This window comes from Eumetopias jubatus, unplaced genomic scaffold, assembly GCF_037043125.1.
Source record: "Eumetopias jubatus isolate StellerSeaLion01/CBP00866 unplaced genomic scaffold, mEumJub1_p1.0 scaffold_2, whole genome shotgun sequence".
In the NCBI taxonomy this organism is placed as follows: Eukaryota; Metazoa; Chordata; class Mammalia; order Carnivora; family Otariidae; genus Eumetopias; species Eumetopias jubatus.
Genome location: NW_028274808.1, coordinates 116,081,538 through 116,106,377, shown reverse-complemented (window position 1 = coordinate 116,106,377; position 24,840 = coordinate 116,081,538). Strand labels below are relative to the sequence as shown.

Sequence of the window (24,840 nt, the reverse complement as noted above, 5' to 3'; positions counted from 1 at the left end):
TTTTTCCTGTTGACTTCATTCTTGCTGTCTTTTTTCCCTATTAGTTTTGTAATTATATATTTTGAATTCATTTAGGGGCTACTTAAATCTGTGGGAATCTTGTGGAGCCTGGGTTAGAAGTAAATTTCAATAGAAAGGATTTATATTTGCTTATGCCAGGCATCTTGAAGTACTAGATCTTAAGATCAGTTAACGTTATGTTTTCCGCTTGAGATTCCTTTAACCTTTTCATTTGAAGCTGAGGTTTAAACAGAGAAGTTACCTTTTATCATCTCCTTTGCTACTGAGTAGGACTTTTTTTATTGTAATGCATCTTTTCATGGGGGAATATAGCTTTTCAAGGTTTCTACTTTCATGTAGTGATAATAGTTCCAGGTTTCCACAATGCTAGGGATCCAGGACTAGCCTCTCTTCTTTGTCTTTCTATTAAAGCTCAGATCCCTATTAGCAAATACTCTCCTGGCAGCTGGTGTCAGTTCAAGATTATTACACTACTTTTTAGTTCCTTTCCCCTTTGTTAAGGCCCTATGGAGTTCCCTTACTCTCAGAAATCCATTGAGACAGGCAAAGGATGATTGTTGAGTTTTATATAGCATTTTAGGTGTTTTTAGGTGGAGAACATTTTCATTACTCAATGTTCCACTTCTTTAATTGTTCACTTATTCTTTAGTTTTATACCAAGCCAAATATATCTTTTGGTTTCCAAATGCTCTTTGAAATTGTTTGCCTGCCTTTGTCATGTTCTTCTCCTCTGTATGCTTCCTAAGTATTGTCTATATCTCACTAATCAATTCTAGTCTGTCAATCAAGGAAATAATTTAGGATTTTTCCAGAATGGAATAAGATTTTCATTGGGCAATTAAGAACTGTACCTCACAGATGTTTTATAAAAATTAAATTCATTTTTTGGTCTTTGTTAAATATATGAAACATAGTCACTAATGAATTTGTTAATGTTTAATTTTAAATATTTTCTGATATTTTGAAAATTTTAAGTGTTTGTTTTTATTGTCCTTGCAATTGGATTGTTTTGTGTACTCTGGTTATGGCACATTTTGGACAGATTAAAACTATCGTAAATGAAAATCAGATTTTCATTAATATTTATATTTACAAGAAATTAGTACAAAGATTTGTAAGTGCCACATGTTTTGCCTTACTCATAATTAATTTACTATGAAGCCAAAATAATATTTTCATTTATTAATTGAGCAATCAATTACATCTGCTTCCAACTCAGAGATCTAACATTAAGCATTCATGTCTGGTCGTTTTACTGGCTAGAACTGCATATCTAACAGAGTTCATGGAATATATTACTCATTATATCTCTTTAATTGGATCACCTAGTTTTCATAAATATTATGACAAACAAGGAGCTATAACAGCAGAGCTACATGATTTATTTACATTTCATTCTCTGTTCTTAAAAGGTTTATATAGTCTGTGTTAAACTAAGGCAGAATTGTTGCATTTTAGATGTTCTGTTTTCAGTGCTGGCAATTTCAATATTGCACAGTAATAGGATCACTGTGAAATAAAATTATTATACATACGGGTGTGGAGGTCACTGTGAAAGTGTTCTCATGATTTGTGTTCTGGTATTTTTAGAAGAGATTGAATTGTAATAAGATTTTATTGGTACTAGGTTCATTTGGATGTCACAAAGGCTGACTCATTATTTGGAAGCCATTGAGTTACTTCAAGATTATGGCCCATATAATAAGAATCATTCTCTTTACTAACAAAGGCTATATTGATCCTCACAATGGAGGCTTATTTCTTAAGCTTGTCTAATCTCCCAACCTCTGTTATTACCCATTTCTCTCCCCACATCCTATATACTATTCCCTGAACTTTTCAGATTCCCTCATATGATCTATAACTATTATTTCCATGCCTTCACTTTTATTTTGCCTCCAGCCTTAAATATTCTTCTTTCCACTTCCCATCCTATTGAAATTACACCCATCTCTTAAAGATCAGCTCAAATGCTGCTTCTTCATTAAGCCTTCTGCATGTGCTATGGAGTCAGGCTGCCTGCGTTTCATACCTGGACTACTATACTAACTGCTAGAAAATCTATGGCCAGATTCTCAATTTCTCTGTGCCTCAATTGCCTCATCTGTAAAATGGGGATAAAATAGTATACACCTTAATGAGGTTGTTGGTACATTCAATGAATTAATATATAAAGTACTTAGTACAATATATCAGACAGAATTAGTCACTTGCTCTCAGCATTCCTTAGTACTTTCTTATACTTCATTTTTCGTACTTACGGTATGCTTCTCTTCCACTATAATTACTTATATGCATGTTTTCCTTTTCTAGTGGACTGTGAGCTCTTTGAGTATAGAATAGGTACATAATAATTTTTTTATTAAATTCATTTGAATTGAGACTATAGATCCTTTTAGTTAAATTTCCAAATTTCTGCTTAAACCAGCAACTTTGAATTCTTTTGTCTCATATAGATTTAATTTACATCATCTTTATTACTATTATTACTACTATTCTATTCTATTCTATTTTTATGGACTGTTTGGGAATAAGTTGCAAACATTGTGCTACTTCACCTCCAAGAACTAAACTGTCCGCTTTATGAACAAAGGTACTTCCTTAGTTCTTTTCTCTTAGCCATTGTAAAGTTATCAAAACAGGCTCTGTGATTCACTATGAACTATTATCTAATCTGCAGTCCAGTTGATTGTAGTACATGTAATTGTCATGTCACTTTAGTCTCCTTTCATGTGAAATAGTTTCTTAGCCTTTCTTTATCTTTCAACATGGACTGTTTTGAAGAATTCAGGCCAGTTTTTTGTCAAACGTTTCTCAATTTCAATTTGTCTCATTTCCTCATGCTTCAATTCAGATTATGCATTTTGGCAGGAATACCACCTAAATGAAGCTGTGGCCTTCTCAGTGTATTATAGCAGAAGGCACATTACATCAGTTTGGGCCCAGTGATGTTAACTTTAATCATTTGGTTAAGGTGGTATCTACCAGGTATCTCTACTGTAATGTTACTGTTTTGCTCTGTTGAATTAATAAGTATTTTGTGGGGAGATATTTGAGACTACATAATGTCTTGTTTTCAAAATTTCACTCACTAGTTTACATTCATTTGATGCTTCTTGCCTGTGATAGTTACAGAATGGTGACTTTTCAGCTCCATCAGTCTTCTATATGTATTAGTTGCCATGCTAATGTAAGAACGTTTTTCCCATCTATCATCTATGTATCTCTTCTCAGTATTGACTCAGGAATTATTTTATTAAATAAGTTATAATCCATCACTGTTGTTATTTATTTCGGTACTCAAGTTGTCCCAGGTTGTGAGTCTCTTCAAGCTGGCTCCTGATCCTTTGGAAATGGCCTTATCATTCTATGACCACTTCCTTAAATTCTAGAGGAAAAAACTATTACAGGCTCATTTTTTCATTTCCCTGCCTCAGTTCTAGAGTCAGCTGTTTCTCCAAGGAACTCTGGTTCCCTTAAGTAGAGATTAGCATTTAGAAACTAAAATTTGGGCATGAGGTGTGCTTATTGCTAATGGAGTGTTATTGCTTTTAGCTCCTCTCAGCAGAGAGCTGTGCATATAGATAGATCTATGAGAAATAGATGTATGTACACACACATGTATATAATCACATCACTGTCTACTGCTCTATTTGTATATCTCTGTTATACGTCTGTATTAAAAAATGGTGAGATGGGCGCCTGGGTGGCTCAGTCAGTTAAGCGTCTGCCTTCAGCTCAGGTCATGATCCCAGGGTCCTGGGATTGAGCTCTGCATCGGGCTCCCTGCTCAGCAGGGGTCTGCTTCGCCCTCTCCCTCTGTGCTCTCTCTCTCAAGTAAATAAATCTTAAAAAAAATAAAAACCAATGTTTTTTTAAAAAATGTTGAGATTATACTGATATCTCTAATTCCAATCCTAATCCACAAAATTCTTCCTAGTTTTTCCGAAATCAATGTCTATACCTCTATCAACCTTTCTCAACAGTAAAAACGATAGCTCACAATATCATCTATTTATTTGCTCATTTGGTAAGTCCAACCATAACTGAACAGTAATTTGCGAACTGTTATATCCATATCTCTGTGAAGAATATACCTACTAAGTTGAATTCCAGATTGTTTGAGTTATTTTCATTTTTGAGTGTATATGGTCAAAGTTCTTATATAGATAGTTGTTATTAAATGGTTCTATATAAGATGAATTATACAAAAGTAAGGAATGAAAGGTTTAAGTTAGTATTAGTCATATGCCCTGATAGAAAATCTTCAACCAACAGTCTCCTACTGCATCATATATATCATATAATATCCATGAGATATATATATATATATATATATATATATATATATATATATATATATATACACATATACATTATACAGAAGTGAGGAAAGAAAGGTTTAGGTTAGTATTAATCATATGCCCTGGTAGAAAATCCTCAAACAACAGTCTCCCACTATATTATATATACATAAAATATACTATATTATATATTATATTTTTATATATATTATTATATTATTACTTTTGACCTCAAATAACTATGATTTTCTAATCTAATGAACTGGAATAAATACTTGTGAGCCTGAGGAGTCCTTTTGTTAAGGCCAGAGACACTTCTCTTCTTGCCTTCTGAATTTTTGCCCTCTGAGTATGAAAGAGGAAATGATGTAAGACTTAGAATAGAACTGCCCTAAGCCACTCCATGCAGTATTTCCCCATAGCCATTTTTATTCTCTGGTAGTTTTTAGGTGAGTGGTTCCTATATTAGGAATTGCTCCTAGCCTACACTAACCATATCAATCATTATGAAGGGAGGAGGCTCAGAGGTATGACCTTATAGAAGATAAAGGCAACAAAACGATAGTTGTTTCAGTTACATTCTGTTTCATTTTTATATTCAAAATTACATTGTCTTAGAAATATGAATCAATTAGGTATACCCGATTGCTTTTGCTGTTGAGCTACATGAAAGCATCATCTCCTAGGGAGACTGATGTGGAGGTAAGTTCATAAAAACCTTAAACATTATCACTCATTCACCTTCTCATCCCCCACCACCCAGTTTAGAGTATATACTTAACAGTTTGAGATAAAAGAGAAAAACTAATGGCAGAGTTTTACTAGAAGGATATCATAAGTTCTCATCTTTCTAGAGGGCTTTAAACCCTGTAGATTTTATTTGCTTGGGATAGACATGTATGAATTCTTAGAACAAGAATTATAAACTGGTATATTCCAGATCCTTTTATATAAATCATTGATTGAATTTATGTTTCTAAGAGAATATATAATTTTTCAATCCTAGTGGATCTGTATTAGTACCAAAATTATTCTTTCTACCAACATTCATATATATAATATATATTAAAAGTATATTTAAATATACTTATATATTTATGTATTTTATATATATTATATTTATATATAGCATATATACATACTATATTATATATAGCATATGTAGTATATAGTATAGTATATATAGTATATATAGTAATATATTTACATATTGTTTAATATATATTATATATTTATATACTTATATATGTAATATATGCATAATACATAATATAATTATTTAATAATACTATAGCAAATGATAATATAATTTTATAATTATATATGGCATATATAATTATATATAATATAAATATAAATATATATATAAATATAGATGACTATGATTTTAAATTTTACAATGATATCCAATTTTATGTAAATATCCAGTTTTTACCCCACTTAATTTCTGTAAAATATTTGGGGTTGAAAACAATGAATTGATCCATGACATTGAGAAAAAATAGAAAATGAGATAGTGATATATGATATAACTAGTAAAAATTGGCCTCAATGCAGTCTGTGCTATCACCCCCACCCTCTTGTATGCTTCTACAAGCCAACAGGATCACTTTTCCTTTATTCTTCTAGTGGAAGTATTTGGGTAAGCAAGGGAAGAGTGTGGTCAAGGTCTTTGGAGAGGGTTGGATCCAAGGTAGAGAAAGGAAGGACTAAACAGCCTTTGCCCCTATCAGTGATTCTTAACAAAGTTCTTAAGAACCCCAGGGGACATGGTAAATAGCATTGTTTATTGCTGTTTTTGCTGGATGGCCAGGGAAGCGCAAAGTTTACCATAACAAAGAATTGTCTCACCAACAGTATAAGTAGTGCCCTTCTTTGGGGAATCTAAAACATAAAAGCTTGTTTGGGAGCCTCTAAGCAAGGTATATAAAGAAACTTCATTGTCCTAAACCATTGCTTTTCAAACTAGGACAACCATAAACATCATTTGGAAAGCTTATTAAAACAAGTTCCTGGGCACTAACCTACAGTTTGTCATTCAGGTCTCAGATGGGGCCCTAGAATTTGCATTTCCAAGAAGTATCCTACTAATGCTGCTTCTGTTGCTTTGGGGATCACGCTGTGAAGTGATTACCATAGGTAACTGATTTAGTACATGCATTGGCTGCTTTGATTTCAACGTCTGCCGCCAAAATAAGATGAACAACAAGGTTAAAGCTTTCTAAAATTTTTCTTTACAAACTAAAAAATTATGTTTTTGCTTTAGCATGTATTATATCAAATACAAGAGCTTGTGCAGACCTCTGAACCATTTGGTAACTATAAAACCCTCTACTTTTAAGTCAAGTATACTAAATTATACTAGCAAATGTAAGTGAAAGTAGAAGTATCTTATAATGTACATAGAAATAACGTCTTTTACGAAATTGTTTTCTGAAATATTAATCTTAGATTTTTATATTTTCCACTTCACACTAGATAAGACATAATTAGAATATTTTTTCTGACTTTAAAAAAAAATTACTCTCCAGGGAGACAACATAAGGATACATTTCTCCCAACATTTTTTGTTTATATTGAACAGTTTTAGATTATAAGGCTATTACATTTTGAACTTTTTGGCATTTAAGATACTAAAGCACATCAAGAGAATGAGATCAAAGGTTTGAGTTTTTTTCTCTTTTCTGGGAAAAAAAATTTCCTAACATAAATGTTTTTCATTTTCCTAAGTTATACTTAGCTGTGAAATCCAAAGCCTGACCATATTTGACTCAGAACCATACAAATTTATAACTATGTTCTCTTCTTTCAAGGGTAAGGTTCTCAACAAGCATTTTGGTGCTTTACCAAAAGTAGTACAACTTTTATTTAAACGGCAATTAAATCTGAAACTAAAAGCCTCTAAAAGATAGTATATATAAATATAGACAGAATTTATATTAGTTTAAAATATAACAAGGTTGCAAAGAACAAGTTTGTTATTTGCTTAGTAGTACTTTTTTGAATGAGTGCCAAACACTAATATACAGGTGTAGAGATCGAGATAGAGATATAAATCACATAGGTATTATAAGTTACATAGTATGAATATGAATGATATAGAGCAAACCATGTGTTAAATTCATCTCCTTTTTTTTAAGATTTATTTATTTTAGAGAGAGGGGTGCAGTGGGAGAAACTCTGAGGCAGACTCCCCGCTGAGCGCAGAGCCCCATGCAGTGCTTGATCTCACAATCCTGAGATCATGACCTGAGCGGAAACCAAGAATTGGAGGCTTAACTGACTGAGCCATCCAGGTGCCCCCATCTCCTTTTCTAATACAAAATTAGAGAAGTCAGCTAGAGTAAGAGCAGTGGGAGAGGTGGGTAAAATTTTACTAGGTAAATTCTTCCAATTATTATAGCATTAGACATTTCTTATATAAAAATGTTAGTCTTTTATGGAATAGTAATTAAATATACTTGGTAATCATGAGAGGTAGTACTGATGGTAGAAATATTTTTGTATAAATTTTAATGAGTAAACATGTGAATTTTTTAACTGAAAAAAGTACTATGTCATAATCGTTATTGGAAAGAAAAGCAACATGAAGTGGAGAAATAGGGGCACCTGGGTGGCTCAGTGAGTTAAACGTCCAACTCTTGATCTCAGTTCAAGTCTTGATCTCAGTTCAAGTCTTGATCTCATGAGTTCAAGCCCCACAGTGGGCTCCATGCTGGGCATGGAACCTACTTAAAAAAAAGAAGTGGAGAATTAGTAGAAAGGTATCTTTATTTTTCAATGTTACTTTCTTCATGTGAAATTTCAAATGGTGTAAAGTTTCTTCGTGGAAATGTTAAAAGTCAAAAAAAACCTCACATACAATACACAATTTTATTGTAATTATATAGTAATAATACATTGGGTTTTATTTGTTTAAGCCTTTTATTCGAACCTTTAAAAAAATTAAACCTTTTAAAATTTCACATGAAGTAGCACTTAAAATAACTTAATCAAATTCTCCTCAAATTTATCTACAGGTTTAACATAATTTTTATTGAAATCCTGACAAGATTTTTTTGTAGATATAGACAAGCTTATTCTAAATTTTATATGGAAAAGAGAATTTGAAAAAGAGAATATCACTGTATTTGATGTTAGGACCTACTGTATGGCTATAGTAATTAGAGATATACACATATAGATTAATAGAAAAAAAATGGAGAACGTACAAAAAGACATAAAAGCAACTCAATGGAGGAAGGATAATCTTTTCAGCAAATGTTGCTAGATCAATTGGACATACACAGTCCAAGAAAAAGAATCTCTATCTAAATTGCACACCTTGTATGAAAGTTAACTCAGAATGGATCATGGATTCAAATTTAAAATTTTAAAGTATAAAACTTTAGAGGAAAATGTAAAATATTTTTTTAGAGCTTTGGGACTGGGGATGAAAGACCTAAATGTGAGACAGGAATCCATCAAAATCCTTGAGGAGAACACAGTCAGCAACCTCTTCGACCTCAGCCTCAGCAAGTTCTTCCTAGAAACATCGCCAAAGGCAAGGGAAGCAAGGGCAAAAATGAACTATTGGGACTTCATCAAGATAAAAAGCTTTCGCACAGCAAAGGAAACAGTCAACAAAACCAAAGACAACCAACAGAATGGGAGAAGATATTTGCAAATGACATATCAGATAAAGGGCTAGTATCCAAAATCTATAAAGAACTTATCAAACTCAACACCCAAAGAACAAATGATCCAATCAAGAAATGGGCAGAAGACATGGATAGACATATTTCCAAAGAAGACATCCAAATGGCCAACAGACACATGAAAAAGGGCTCAACATCGCTTGGCATCAGGGAAATCCAAATCTAAACCTCAGTGAGATATCACCTCATACCAGTCAGAATGGCTAAAATTAACAAGTCAGGAAACAACAGATGTTGGCGAGGATGCGGCGAAAGGGGAACCCTCCTACACTGTTGGTGGGAATGCAAGCTGGTGCAGCCACTCTGGAAAACAGTATGGAGGTTCCTCAAAATGTTGAAAATAGAGCTACCCTATGACCCAGCAATTGCACTACTGGGTATTTACCCCAAAGATACAAATGTAGTATCCGAAGGGGCACGTGCACCCCAATGTTTATAGCAGCAATGTCCACAATAGCCAAACTATGGAAAGGGCCTAGATGTCCATCAACAGATGAATGGATGAAGAAAAAGTGGTGTATATATATATATATATAATGGAATATTATGCAGCCATCAAAAAAAATGAAATCCTGCCATTTGCAATGACATGGGTGGAACTAGAGGGTATTATGCTAAGGGAAATAAGTCAATCAGAGAAAGACAATTACCATATGATCTCACTGATATAAGGAATTTGAGAAACAAGATAGAGGATCATGGGGGAAGGGAGGGAAAAATGAAACAAGATGAAACCGGAGAGGGAGACAAACCATAAGAGACTCTTAATCTCAGGAAACAAACTGAGGGTTGCTGGAGTGGAGGGGGTTGGGAGGGATGCGGTGGCTGGGTGATGGACATTGGGGAGGGTATGTGCTATGGTGAGCACTGTGAATTGTGTAAGACTTATGAATCACAGACCTGTACCCCTAAAACAAATAATACATTATATGTTAATAAAAATTAAATTAAAAATGTTTGCTCTGCCAAAGACTGTTAAAAGCATAATAAAACAAGCTGAAGACTAGAAGAAAAACTATAAATATAAACTAATCTGACACAGAACTTGGATCTGGAATACATAAAGAACTCTCAAAACTCGACAGTAAAAAACAAAAAATTCTTTTTTATAAAATTAGAAAATAGGCAAAAGAGATGAACAGACATTTTACCAAAGAGAATATGCAGTTGGCACATAGGCACATGAGATATCATTATACACCTATCAGAATGGCTAAAATAAAAAAAAGTAATAGCACCATATGTTGAGGAGAGAGTAGAGAAACAATCACTCAAGCATTGCTGGTAGAAATATAAAATGGTACAACCCCTCTGGAAAATAGTTTGGCACTTTCTTATAAAACTACATATACGGTTACCACAAAACTCAGCAAATTACACTGTTGGGCATTTATCCCAAAGAAATGAAAACTTGTATTCATACAAAAACCTGCATATGAATATTCATAGCAACTTTATTCTTAATAGCCCCAAACTGGAAACAACCCAAGTGTTCTTCAGTGGGTGGATGATTAAACAAATTCCAATGAGTCCATGCTATAGAATATCACTCAGCAATAGAAGGGGATGGACTATTAATACCTGTAGCAACCTGGATGAATTTCAAGGACATTATGATTAATGAAAAAGCTGGTGTCGAAGGCACTTATTTAACCTTCGCAACATGATAAACCTGGGGAAATGAAGAACAGATCAATGGTTCGTAGGGAACAGGGATTGACACGGCACAGTGCTGCTACCTCTAAAAGGAGTTCCCTTATGATAAGGTGGTTATATCAATGTATACGTTGGATCAAATTTCATCAAACTGTGCATACACCCACAAATGAATGCATGTGAAAACTGAGCAAGGTCTGTAGTTAACAGTATTGTAATAGCAATAATTTTCTAGTTTTGATATTAAACTACAATTATATAAGATGTCACCATTGGGGAAGCTGGGTGAAATGTTCACAGGACTCTCTGCACTATTTTTGCAACTTCCTCTGAGTCTATAATTATTTTAAAATAAAAAGTTAAAAATATAATTTAAGTAAAAATACTGGAAAAGGTCAAGAAACAAATAGTGAAATATTTCTCAGCTCATCCTTTTCAAAAATATTTATCAGAAAACTTCTGAAGATCATTTATAAATCAAATGACAGTTTGATAAAAGGCTCAAACTGCAAAGACATCTTGATGTATTTCCTTTCTAATGAATAGCAATGCAATGCTAACATACACCGATAAACATTGACTTTTACTTTGACAGTCCATTTCACAGGTTGCTATTCTCAAGCTCCCAGAAAAATGGAGAAAGCCAAATTAATATAGCATAATTTGAGTTTCTTTATATCAGTATTACTTCAAAATAGTGATTAGTATGGCCTAGGAATACCTCACCTATTAATCCTGGCTGAGTTTGCAACTAGGGCTCTTGCCCTGCCACCAGAAACTTCATGGTCCCTGGAGGATGTCTTCTTGTCATCTGTGTTATAGTGATATGGATGTTACCTTCATGAGAAGTAGAGAAAGTTCTTTCACTGAAAGCTTAGCAGTGTCCAATTTCAATTATACATTTGCATTTCAAAGTACTGAAAAATGGGACTGAGTATTTTGTTTTGACTATCAAAATGGTTGAGTGAGTAAGTTTATTTTGAACTTTAAATCAGTTCAGTCACGTGTGGAAATGACACAGTTGTATAACATTGTACTACTAACTAAATCGTCTGGAACCACTTTGTATAAACAAGGCCTGAAAAAGAGTAGCAGGATTAAATTCAAGTTTTATGACTTCAACGTCCTCAACAAAAATAAGTAAGTACAGAGCCAGTACCTACCATAGAGGTAGCAATTCTTAAGCTAGGGTAACAGAGATAAAATGTGTTCATAGCTTTGGTACCTTAAATCCACATAGCAGCCAGCTCACTTTGTTTGTTTGTTTGTTTTACCTCTTTTTTTTCTTTTTATGTTTTTAAGCCATGAAACTGGATTTGTTTGTTTTCCAGTGTACTTAACTGTGGCATGTGATTAAAGAAAAAAAGTTAAGAAGTATTTTTTTCTCTTGGAATTAGATTTGCTGTAATTCTTCCCAGTATTGTTATGCTTTGTTCTATTCTCTAGGGTTAGACTTCAAGAACCCTATTTGTAGATCATGTTTTTAAGTGCTTTGCAAACAGACCCCATGATGACTGATTACCAAGAAAGGCTTTAATGGCCAGTTTATTTAGGGTGGATTACATAGAATCTTCTAAGAGTGTTGCTTTTTAAAATAAAAGTATATGACATGAAGAAGTATCTGTATGATTAAACAAATTTATCTGAATTTAATTTGATTAGGTTATATGTAGAGTATAAAAATTACTTAGAAACTTTTTTCTCTGTATACAAATGAACAAATTGAGAATTTATTGAACAGTCACGGAGATTTGTGTCCATTCCTGACTCCACTAAGTCATTTATAATAGCACTAGGCAAGTTTGAAAGTTATCATTGCTTGTTTTAGGCATATTATAAATTCACTAATCAGAAACCTCAAATTATCTATTCGAGTGAATAGTTAAAAATTACTATGTTTCAGAGATTGAATTACTTCAAAAGGTTGAAATAGGATTTATGTGAAAAATAAAATACTTATTTCTGGAAACCAGTACCCAGCAAGGTTCTAATCTCTTCAGTTTATGTTGAAATGCAGTTGGAGTGGGACCATTGTAATTCAGGAGGAGCTTTCTGGTAAACAGATCTTCAACACTGTTCTAGTCCTGCTATATTTCCAACAGCAACTGGGTTCTCTTAGGGCTAGAGAGGTGTACCCATTTCAAGAGAAGAATTTCCTTCAGTTTTTTCTTTTAGAGTTTTTCCAATGATCACTGATAATGAGTACTGTCATGACAGGCTTTGATATTTTAGAACAAGGCAGATTTGGAAACTTTGCAGGAATTTTTCCTTAGTTATTAATGGGTAAATTTTCAATAAATACCCATTTTAAGTGGAGCAAAACTATATTGTTGGTGTCATCCAGAAGCAATAAAGAATAGGGAAGAATCTTTGCCATAAAACAAAGATATCTGCAATATTTTGTTTCAGTGTTTTACATCATTTCTAATGAAGACAAATGAACAAGCAACACAAAACACTTGCAGTTATTTGCAGTCATATGTAAACTATACTCTAAAAGTACTGACAACTTCTGTTTATAATTAAGGCAAAATTAGCTCTGTATTAATACTATTATGTACATTTGCCAAAAGATATTTCCACATAAAACTTAGCTCCTGGATTGCCTTTCCAGACTTAATTTGAATATTTCACACTAAGTAACTTAGTCTTTAAGCTTAAAAATTCTTAATATTGCTTAGCTTTCAAGAATTATGTTTTGAAAAGTATAAATGTTTATAATCTCATTTAAGAGAGGGAAAACTAATGTTGTGGATCCTTAATTTTCTGCTGATGGAAATTAATTTGTATTATTCATTTCAGCTTAAATTGGCATTCTCTGTGCTAGTCCCAGATATTTATGATTAAAATCAGCTCGATGACACAATGAACTATTTTTTTTCTGCACTTTGAACCAAATCCTCTCAGCATTCAAACTTATTCATTTTTATTTAATTAGGCCTAACTCACATTGGAGAGATACCTGAAGCAAGGCGATTTCCCTAATAGCTGTGCAATCACAATAGCTCACAGGCTTTGCAATAATATAATTATTCAAGATTGAATCATCAGAGGAATTAAAAAAAAGTTATCCTTGCGGTGCCTGGGTGGCTCAGTCGTTAAGCATCTGCCTCCAGCTCAGGTCATGATCCCAGGGTCCTGGAATCGAGCCCTGCATTGGGCTCCCTGCTCCGCGAAAAGCCTGCTTCTCCCTCCCCCACTCCCCCTGCTTGTGTTCCTGCTGTTGCTATCTCTCTGTCAAATAAATAAGTAAAATTTTTTAAAAAAGGTATCCTTAACTATAGGACAAAAGTGTGGTCATAAATAGAAAACTATCATCATTTAAATAGCATCAGTATGTAGTATTAGTAATCAATAGTATAATGTTTCTAGATGTGAATTTTATGTACTTATTTGTGGAAAATTATTAAATTAATTTTTATATGGAAACCAGTGACTGACTACATTAGAAATTTGACTATATTCTATACATGTAAGTGCAAAGTTTTATGCTTCCTAAAACAAAAAATACCTAGGAATTTTTGCATATGATTACATAGCAATATTTTATAAAACTAGGGTAAAGTCACTTCCCAGGACAACTCCTCGTCTTTTTTTTTTTTAAGATTTATTTATTTCTTTGAGAGAGAGAGGGAGCGCGTGAGTGGGGGAGGGACAGAGGGAAAGAGAAACTCAAGCGGACTTCTCACTGAGTGCGGAGTCCAACTGAGGGCTGGATCTCAGAACCTTGAAATCATGACCTGATCTGAAACCAAGAGTCAGATGCTTAACTGACTGCACCATCCAGGCACCCCTGGACAACTCCTTATCTTAAAAACAAATTATTTTATATGATGGTTTTACTCTGACTTGTCTATTGCTGTGAGAAAACTGTTTTTGTGGCAATGTGCACATTTAGCAAACCAGACATGAGAAACTATTTGTGGGGGAAAGATTAGATAGAGCCAAGTCGTCGTCTTTTTTTTTATTTTTTATTTTTTATTTTTTTTAAAGATTTTATTTATTTATTTGAGAGAGAGAGAGAATGAGAGATGGAGAGCACGAGAGGGAAGAGGGTCAGAGGGAGAAGCAGACTCCCTGCCGAGCAGAGAGCCCGATGTGGGACTCGATCCCAGGACTCCAGGATCATGACCTGAGCCGAAGACAGTGGCTCAACCAACTGAGCCACCCAGGCGCCCAGTCTTTTTTTTTTTTTTTTTCAAACAACGTTATTGACTAAATACTTCCATGCCCTTGGGGACATATTCATACTTAATTTCTTTCAGCAAAACAGGGGAAGAAAAGAAAACCAAGCTGCCAAAGGCAGTATTAAAGAATATGGCTTAGAAAATTGTTTTCTAGTCATGCCTATCTACTTTCATCTAATCTAGATGGTTTACTGTAAAATTGGGTAATTGTTGGATTAATCGGACTATGATCTAAATAAAAAGATATTTTAAATTATTTTCTTTGTTTATAAAATAAGTGCTTTTGATAACTTTCTTTCAAGAGACCTTAAAACTCATCAAAAGTAATATTCAAATTTACACAGCTACTTTTCATTAGTTATTAAATTCTGGTTAACACGCTTGATCACGCTTTTTTTTTAATAGAAAGAGAGTGATTGGGGGAGGGACAGAGGGAGACAGAGAGAGAGAATCTTAAGGCTGGGCCTGGAGCCTGACATGGGCTTGATCTCACGACCCTGAGATCTGTGACCTGAGCCAAAATCAAGAGTCAGATGCTAAACCAACTGAGCCACCCAGGTGCCCCCCACCTTGATCACACTTCTTAAAAAGCGATTGTGTAAGTCAGATTCCCAATAGGAAAAGATGGCACAATTCAAATTGGGATCATTTAGGGAGAATTTATATGTAGAGAGATTAACTACCAAGTTATAGGTAGGGTATCCTGGACCTTAAAGAGAAAGGGCAGAAACCCTTGGTTAGAACCTGCAGAGCTGTTTCTACCTCTAGGCCTGGAGAGGAAACAGAGGAGAAAAAGTCCCATACAGCAGCAAACTGCTTAGAGAGGGGCAATAACCTTCAGGCAAGAGACAGAGGCAGCCTCGGGTGACTGTAGTGGTGAGAGCCAGAGGAAAATAGCCTGCTCTTTTTCTCCTTTACCATTACCATCTATCTGATCTGCAATGGCTTCTACTGACCAAACGCATCCAGATGACAAGAGGGCAAGGAAGTCTGTTGATGTAGCCCACTCAGGTCAACCTTCAGGGCAGAGAGCTGGTTGAATTGGGAGGGGCAAACCTAAGATATCTGGCAGAGTAATTACGAAAATTCTCTAGAGAGACCCCAGAGATCATCTAGAATGAGGACATTTGAGCCCCAGGGAGGGATTAAGCAACATACATTGTGTGACACACAATCACTGTCGTGACACACTGTCAGTCAGCTGAGTCCACAACTCCAGCTCTGCATCCACTTTTCTCCGTAATTATGCCACACTCACCTCTTACAGAATGTGTGAAGTTATACCAGTTTGTATTGTTATCTTAGCAAAATTAATAAGATTTGAGATTTATTAACCTGGGGGGGGTGGGGTTTGCCCCTATTAGAAGAAATGTTTTAGAATAGTATTTCATCCCACAAAACTTATTTCAGTCCATACTATAATTTCCTGAAAATTACTTTCAAGGGCCAAACGTTGTGGAAAATTGCTGTTTAATGTGATTTGTCTTAAATCCTACAGTTGTGAGGGTAAGGTAAAAAGAAGAATTATAATAACTCTGACTATTGGCGTCTTTGCCGAAGAGGCTTAAAATTAGAACTCATCTGATTAAAATTGGAAGGAATAAAACTCATAATATATTAAGAATTTCCATTCCCAAGATGAATTCTACCCTTCATTGTTGGAATATGGTTACTTTAACATTTTCAGCTGTTTTCTTACCTTATTCTTTTCACTATTCTTTTACTACCATCTGGTCATATTATACCAAGTAATTTCCCACTTGTTGAATGCACTTGTGTTATACCAGATGTAAGGCCTGGAGATTATGGAACATCTCTTCAAGCTCTGCTCACATTCTGGAAATGCTTGATCACAATGCTCATTCTGAAATTAAAGATCTTGCTCATGAACAGTAAGTTTTGTACATGTTTCAGGCAAATGGTCTCCTTGCATTCCAGGTCTATTCCTCCTTTCTCATAGAGCTTGAGTGGTTAGCAATTATGAGTAAACTCTTAAACCAAAAACAGTTACATTTATGTGGCTTACTGCTAAGGTCTTTTTATATCTGTATCAAGGAGTATAAATGGTTAATGTCAGCTGAGCTTTTCTGCTGCATGCATCTGTGATTATAATATTTAATTGTAAATACTGCATGTACCCAATCTACTTCACAAAGAAATACATTCCCTTGATTTTGTACTAGTGAGAAGTCTTTGTTAGGTTTGAATGCCTATAGAAAAAAAAGTTTCAGTCAAAAAAAAAAAAGACTATTTAAATATAAATGCAACATGGGGTGCCTGGGTGGCTCAGTCCTTAAGTGTCTGCCTTCTGCTCAGGTCATGATCCCAGGGTCCTGGGATCAAGCCCTGCATCGGGCTCCCTGCTCAGTGGGAAGCCTGCTTCCCCCCTCCCACTCCCCCTTCCCTCTCTCTCTCTGTCAAACAAAGAAAAAAAATCTTAAAAAAAAAATAAATGCAACATTTTCTCTTATTAGAAAACAATTAGTGAAAGAATATTCTAGCTTTGTAAATACTTTTACTAAATCTTTCAACATTTCTATTTATTTATTTTTTATTTTTTTTTTAAGATTTTATTTATTTGAGAGAGCACGAGCAGGGTGGGAGGGGCAGAGGGAGAGGGAGAAACAGACTCCCCAGTGAGCAGGGAGCCCAACACAGGGCTCAATCCAAGGACCCTGGGATCATGTCCTGAGCCGAAGGCAGGCCCTTAACCAACTGAGCCACCCAGGTGCCCCTCTTTCAACATTTCTGTTCATAGTTTCCTTTTATCAGGCAGTGTGATAAAACTTGTCACTTATTGTCAGAACATGTTAAAGAATTCAGCTTTTTGTGTTTGCTGTTAAAAAATGAATTTTAAAGATTTGAAGCATGATATAACCAATCACTAAGATAACTGCTAATTTTTAATGATTCCATAATATTTCACTAAGTACACTGAATATATTTTGCTTGATTATCTGCAGTTGAATATAAATTGCTCTCAACTGTCACACTACAGATAGCACTGCAATGAAAATATCCTACACATAGCTTTTCCTATTATTTGAATCATCTACCAGAAGTGAGTTGATAGAATCAAAGGATGTGAACATTTTTGTTGCTTGTGATACATATTAATAGATTTCCGAAAGGGTTTTAACTAGTTTATGTTAACCATCAGAAATGTTTGGGAGTCCCTGGTTCACTCCCACCTTCACTGGCATTAGTTCATCAATTTTTTTTTTTTTTTTGTAATTTTTTTGGGCTGCTAGGGATAACTTGTTTCATTTTGCATTATTTTATCACAAGGTTGAATATATGCATTTATTTTGCTTAATACCTGTTGTCAATTTTCTTGTCAATCTGAATGGGAGTTCTTTAATAAAATAAATACATTAATCTTTATTTGCCAAAGATATTTCTCTTAGGATATTGTTTGCCTTTTTAATTTTAATTAGCAACATGTTTTTCTTAAAGCTGAGAAATGCCACAGGTTTTGTGTTTTAGTTCCATTTTGTATAGAGAACACTGTAGTAGAGGGCAGTTTCTATAGGTTCCTAAGAATGTGACAGTCTTAGGCTAAACAATAGCTTAGAACCTGTAAGTTCTAGTTCTAGAAGTCACCTAGCAATGTGAGATCATAACTCTGACATTTTTTAAGCTGCAAGTTATTTTATTAATTTCTTAATTTGTTCTACCTTAACTATTTAAATAGCAAAGTCTTTTTTAAATGCCAGCCTGCCTCCATTGTGTTAATGGTAGCACAAATAAGTTCTAGTTGTGTTTGTTTATTGAGAGAGAATAACATACCCCTAGAAGGCAGCCTGAAGGTAATTCAAGTGAACCCCACTTAAAAGGTGAAGTTTGAGTCAAGGACCAATTGTCTCTTACTCCTGGAGGGTTAAACTATGGCAGTTGTTTTTAGTTTGAGTAAAGAAGGAGAGTCCCTTGCCAGCTGCTGTGTCCCTCAAATAGACTGAGCTCCCTGAGGGCACAGGGCAGGTATTCGTGTTTGTAACTCCTATGCCTAGCTGAGTGATCAGCACGAAGACTGAGATGTAAGGAATACTTGAGTGAAATAATGAATTGTGGGGAGGAAGAGGCAGTTGGAGTTGAAAATATATTACTGAATATGACCACTGAGTGTCCTCAGAGGAAGAAAATGATAAATTAAAATTCTGAGATCTGATTTTTTAAAAAAACGTTACTGAAAGTAACAGCAATGTCTGCAAACATTTATCTGGACTCAGAACAGAAATGGAATTTTTTTTTCCATTATCACTCATGTTTTTTAATGGAATGGTTAGTGAAATGAAATACATTAATTCATCAAAACCAGTGTTTTGAGGTAACTCAGTCTTACAGTTGTGTCCCCAACCAACAGAGCATGATAGTTTTTGCACATCCTCCTCAGTAGGCTGTCTCACTGGGCCTGGGAAGCTGTGCTGAGATAGGAAACCTGTGTGTTCTCTACCTTCACAATATGAAGGAGACTGGTTCAGCAAACTGTGTTATGTAACCTAGTAACTTAATTACTAGCACAAACATTTTGCTAAGATTTGAAAAAAAGAAAAGTAAAAGTAAAAAAAAGAAGAGAAACAAGGGAGAATTCAGGTGCAAAATTATAGTGAATTCTCAGTGAGGGCTACCTTAAAAGATAATATAGCCTCCTATTATTGAACTTGGAGAATCTGCTTCAACAGCAGCGTTTCCTATTTGGAAGCCCATAGGAGAAGATAAACTCCAATAAATAAATCTATATTGTTCTGTAATAAATGCCTTCTAGAACTTTCTTTTTAAGGAAATCAGATTTAAAAACATTATTTTTTCTTAATCCCTTATTTTCTATGAGACTTTGATCTTACCAACTAGGTTTTGCCAACCATATTACATTTTAGAAACATAATTTCTGTGGTTGTTAAGAGATTAATGCATTGGAAAGACTGAAGCAGTAGGTATTGTAAAAGACCAGAAAGGAAGGATATTGATTTTTTGGTTGGAAAAGATTTTAAGCAGGTTGAGCACATCTTGAATTTGGCCTTGAAAAAGAGTAAACTTTAGATTAAAAGAAAGAAGAATGTAAAGGATTGTAGTGAAAGGCAACAGCATTAACAAGACTAGGGGGACAGGTGTGGAAAGGGAATTTCAAGTGAATGTCAGATAACTAGTTTTATGAAGTAATGCCAGTAATGAATTAATTGGTAAGGTGGGATCAGCGCATTGAGAACCTTAAATGTCATAATCTATGCTTTTTTGTTTTTCTATAACAAAGAGCAAGTTTTATAGGGGTTTTTTTGAGTGTGGCAGGCAGGAGGGGTGGAGGTGTTAAGGATATGGTTTTCTTTTGATTTCAAAAACATTTTCCATTGTTTCAGAACTCTTCATAAGGACAGATGACAACTAACAATTTTATATATACCTTTATACATTTACATGTTCTTTCCTAAAAAAATGAGCTTTCTGGAGAGAACAGAGGCATTGGTACTGATATAATCTATTAATTTTCTGACCCTAAGAGCCACTCTAGAATATGAGTAACAGAGACCAGTCAGTGCTTCTCTATTAAAATAGCAGAATAGGGCGCCTGGGTGGCTCAGTTGTTAGGCGTCTGCCTTCGGCTCAGGTCATGGTCCCAGGGTCCTGGGATCGAGCCCTGCATCAGGCTCCCTGCTCAGTGGGGAGTTTGCTTCTCCCTCTCCCGCTCCCCTGCTTGTGTTCCCTCTCTCGCTGTTTCTCTCTCTGTCAGATAAATAAATAAAATCTTAAAAAAATAAAATAGAATAGATCACCTTTCCTTGAGAGAAGACCTGTGTTATACAAAGCAGAGTTTGTCTGACTTCTTGATTCTGCAGACTTTTGACTCTGCTTGTTGTCTTTCACCAAAGGGCTGCAGCCTTTTTTATGGGCCTCTCCTTGACCACCATTTTGGTCAGAATATAACAAAAACCCGGTATTTTAGTGCAGCTTACTGCTAGCTGGTTTATTTTGTCATTTGTTTCTGGAATGTAGCAATGTAGGCATACATCACAGAAAGAAACTTGACCAAAAGCACATGGAGAAAGTTCCACCTGTTACTTTTGTCAAGGGTTCATTAGCCTCTTTGCATGATTGAAAATCGAAGTCACCTTTTGTGTCTGTGTGCTTTATCACCCTGAGTTAAACCTGCTTGAATTTGAGAATTCTATTTCTGGAATTGCTCTTTATTTGCACATTACTGACAGACCTCATTTACTCATGTCAGGGAGGGGTTGGGTAGTACTGGGTACCCCCTAACCCCACTCTCCCTGAGGGAGAAAATACCCCAGAGGTTCTGAGTAAGACAGCAACATGTTCTTTTGCTTTGTTGTCAGATTGGAAATGTGTTCGCCTTCAGTCCCTGAGGCCAGATTTCAGGTGTTTTCCCAAATGAACTTCTCATATGGAAAATAGTCAGTCCTCCCCTGAAAAATTTTTATCACCTAATAAATGATTCAGATTGATTCTGTCAGCACTAGGTGGGCAGCTGGCTGAAAGGGGCACATGAGTGGCAGTTCGTAGCAATAGGTTCTGTATTTTGGCTGTCAAGCTGAGATCCTAGATAAATGTGTTCTAACTCACTTAGGTTGCCCCCCCCGCCAACCTGCTTTTTAAGGATATTCTTAGCATTTACTTATACCATGGCACACTATAGTTTATTTGGAGTTAGCTGCTTTTTCTAGGGCAATTAACACATCCGATTTAAAGCGATCAACACGGAAACAGATGGAAAATGATTCCTGAGTGGGTAGGTCCAAGTGGATGCAGTTTCGTACCTGACCTGACTAATATGTCTGACCTATTACTTCAAGGAATGTAGCAGCAGGTGTTGATATTTTTCCAGACATCAGTGTGGTCATGTTTGGTAGGATATGCTTAGTGCAGTGTGAAATTGACATTTGGGAGCTCCAGCTTGCCATTTACAGTGACCGGTTTCTATTGATGAACTTTTTGCTTTTTTTACTTACAGGCCCACATAAGCTTTTAAAAATTGATTCTCAGTTTTAAATTGGTTCGCACCTTTATTTCAGATGAGGTTGTTTGAATTTGCCTGAGTATCTTTATTTTTGAATGTAATATCTGTTGAGGAATACTTTCACTCTTTCCTGCATGTTTCCAAGTAAAAAGAAATTTTACATTTTGAAAGATCCATTAGTCAAGTTAGCTGTTTTCAGTTAAGAATAGGCTTAATTCATCCCAGAGAAATATGGTCTCTTTCATTAAAAAAAGTATTATAAAGTTAAACGAGTTTAAGAATAACTGTTTGCTAGCATGTCAACTCCCTTGTTACATAATGAACAAAACAAACATAGGGACCAACTTCAAAATGTTGGTACCTTATCAAGCCTGTCACAATTTCTTCTTTTATTGTAGAAGCCGCCTCAACTTGGAAATTTCACATAAGCAGATCAGAGTGTACAGAGGATATTAAGATTCCTCTTAAAAATTTGTTTTATATGAAGCCCTTCATTGTTAGTCACCATAAAAGACGTCCCTGTAAGGTTGAAGCAAAACAGAAATAAGGAAAAGGGAATAATTATACTTAAGAATTTGAGTTGAACATTTTTCTTCTCAGCACTTATTAAAACTTTTTAATTTATAAAGTTATAAAATTTAATTTAATTTATAAAATACTCTGTGTGCAAGACACTGTCTTAATATTATCTTGTATAAACCACATAACAACTGAGTGCTGTATTATTATCCCCAGTCTACCGATGAAGAAATTTAGATGCCAAGAAATTAGGTTATTTGCAAGAGATACCACAGCTAGCAAAATGCAGAGCTGGGATTTAAAGCCAGATTGTGATTTAAAGCATGGCCTCTGGAGCCAGACTATCTTAACCAGGTACTCTATGCTGCTCCTCTGTGTTTGTAAGAGGTTGCATACCACTTTTCAGTGTTCTCCTATATCATGCATTTTATCACACTTTACCAAAGTCACTATTATAACACGGTTATTCTGGTATTATAAGAAATATGAAGGACACATCTTAGATGTACCAGAGAATCATACATTGCATTAAAATTTAGAATCAAAGTTGCACTTTTCTGAATTTTCTGACCACATTTCTCCAATTTCCAACCCTTCAAAGGTTTTTATATTGAATCAAAAATATTTGTTTAGTAATAATTTGACTTTTCCTCAGAGCTAGTTGTGACCCTGTCACTTCCAGGGCCACTGATAAAGACATCTTAGAATCATTGTTGGCCAAAAAAAGGAGCCTTCACATATTTACAGTTTCAGTTTGCATTTGGCTGCTTTCTTTCTTACATATACTCTTTAGTATCTCATCACTGAAAAAACTCCCCTAGATGTGATCAAAGTTAAAAGGGGCGGGACATAATGAAAACAAAACTAGGACAGGAACTCACATCAAGAGTGTAAGAATGTGCCTCCAAATGGTACGTATACCCTCCGTGTATTTGCTATATTTATGTATAAGGTATCTACTTATATGTGTTTATTAGCAGTGAAAAAGTGCAACAAGTTTTATAGAAAAATAAACTACTGATGTTTCAAAAAGGAAAAAAAAACAAATTTTTAGTATCTTTAAAAGGCTTCTGCTGCTGTTGCATATCCAACTCAGATGGGCTGAGCGTAATCTTGTACAACTGCTAACTTATACTGTAGAACATCTCTCCGGTTGATAATTCTTATTTTAAACTGTGTAATAACTTGTTCATTTGTGAGTGGTTATAACAGGGTTAGAGAAAGATGTGTTTATAATTAGTGTTATAAGTGTCCTTAAGCTGCCATAACAAAACACCACAGACTGGGTGGCTCTAATAACATTTACGTTCTCACATTTCTGGAGGCTAGAAGTCCAAGATCAATGTACCAGAAGGGTTGGTTTCTGGCGAGGCTTCCGTTCCTGGTGTGTAGACAGCCTCCTCACTGTGTTTACGCTTCTAGTGTCTCTTCCTCGTCTGATATGGACACCAGTCCTATCAGATTAGAGCCCCACTTTATGACCTTATTTAACCTTAATTACTATTTAAAGGCCCTATCTCCAAGTATAGTCATATGGGGGTCAAGCCTTCAGCATATGAATTTTGAGAGGACACAATTCAAAACAACATGTAACATCAGTAGGATGGGTGATCTGCCAGGTTCTACTAATCATATTTCTTAATTTCAGCATATTTTTCTTTAACTTAGCCCACTGAAATTGTGAGGTGTTTTGTAATCTCGTATCTTTTAGATTTAGGGAAGGGGTATACTTTTGTGGTAGCTTTCAAAAATTTTTAAACTTGACCTACATATAGAAATACATTGTCCAGGGGGCACCTGGGTGGCTCAGTTGGTTAAGCGTCCAACTCTTGGTTTCAGCTCAGGTCATGATCTCACAGTTGTGAGATCGAGCGCCACATCGGGCTCTGTGCTCAGTGCAGAGTCTGCTTCAGATTCTCTCTGCCTCTCCCTCTCATTCACTCTCTCTCCCTCAAATAAATAAATACAATCTTTAAAAACAAATAGATTGCCCAGCACAAATCAATTCACATGCACCTGCAATTACATATACGCATGTACTGTATAACCGAAAAAACAGTTTGTTACAAATCTCACCCTCTTCTAAGCACTGCACCCTGATAGTTTCTGTTCTTTTCCATCCTTATATTCTGTTCTCTCACTTATTTTTTTTTTAAATAGTGGTCATGACCCACTCATTTGTTATGACCCACTAAATTGACTTATGGGTTGCTACCGAAAATTTGAAAAACTATATAAGAAGTAAAAACTCTTGTGTGACCAATATTCTCTCAAATGGTGGCATGTTGTTGAGTGTGCATTCCTAGTAACTTACTTAGCATATAACCACATAGTATATTTTTAACAGAGAGTTTGGCTATGCCATTGTCGATCACTCCCAAGTACCCAGTGGCTAGAAGAATTCACTAGAAAGTATAACCTTTCTTTTACAGAGTAACCTAGTTTCTTCCAAATCTTGAAACACATCAAAGAAGAGATCCAGAAGC

The 24,840-nt window shown here is 35.0% G+C and overlaps 1 protein-coding gene across 2 annotated transcripts in view; it reads left to right on the top strand.

Moving 5' to 3' along the window:
- The window catches only part of GSTCD (glutathione S-transferase C-terminal domain containing), a 132,303-nt gene that overhangs the window by 26,397 nt on the left and 81,066 nt on the right, over positions 1-24,840 (top strand). The window lies entirely within an intron of this gene.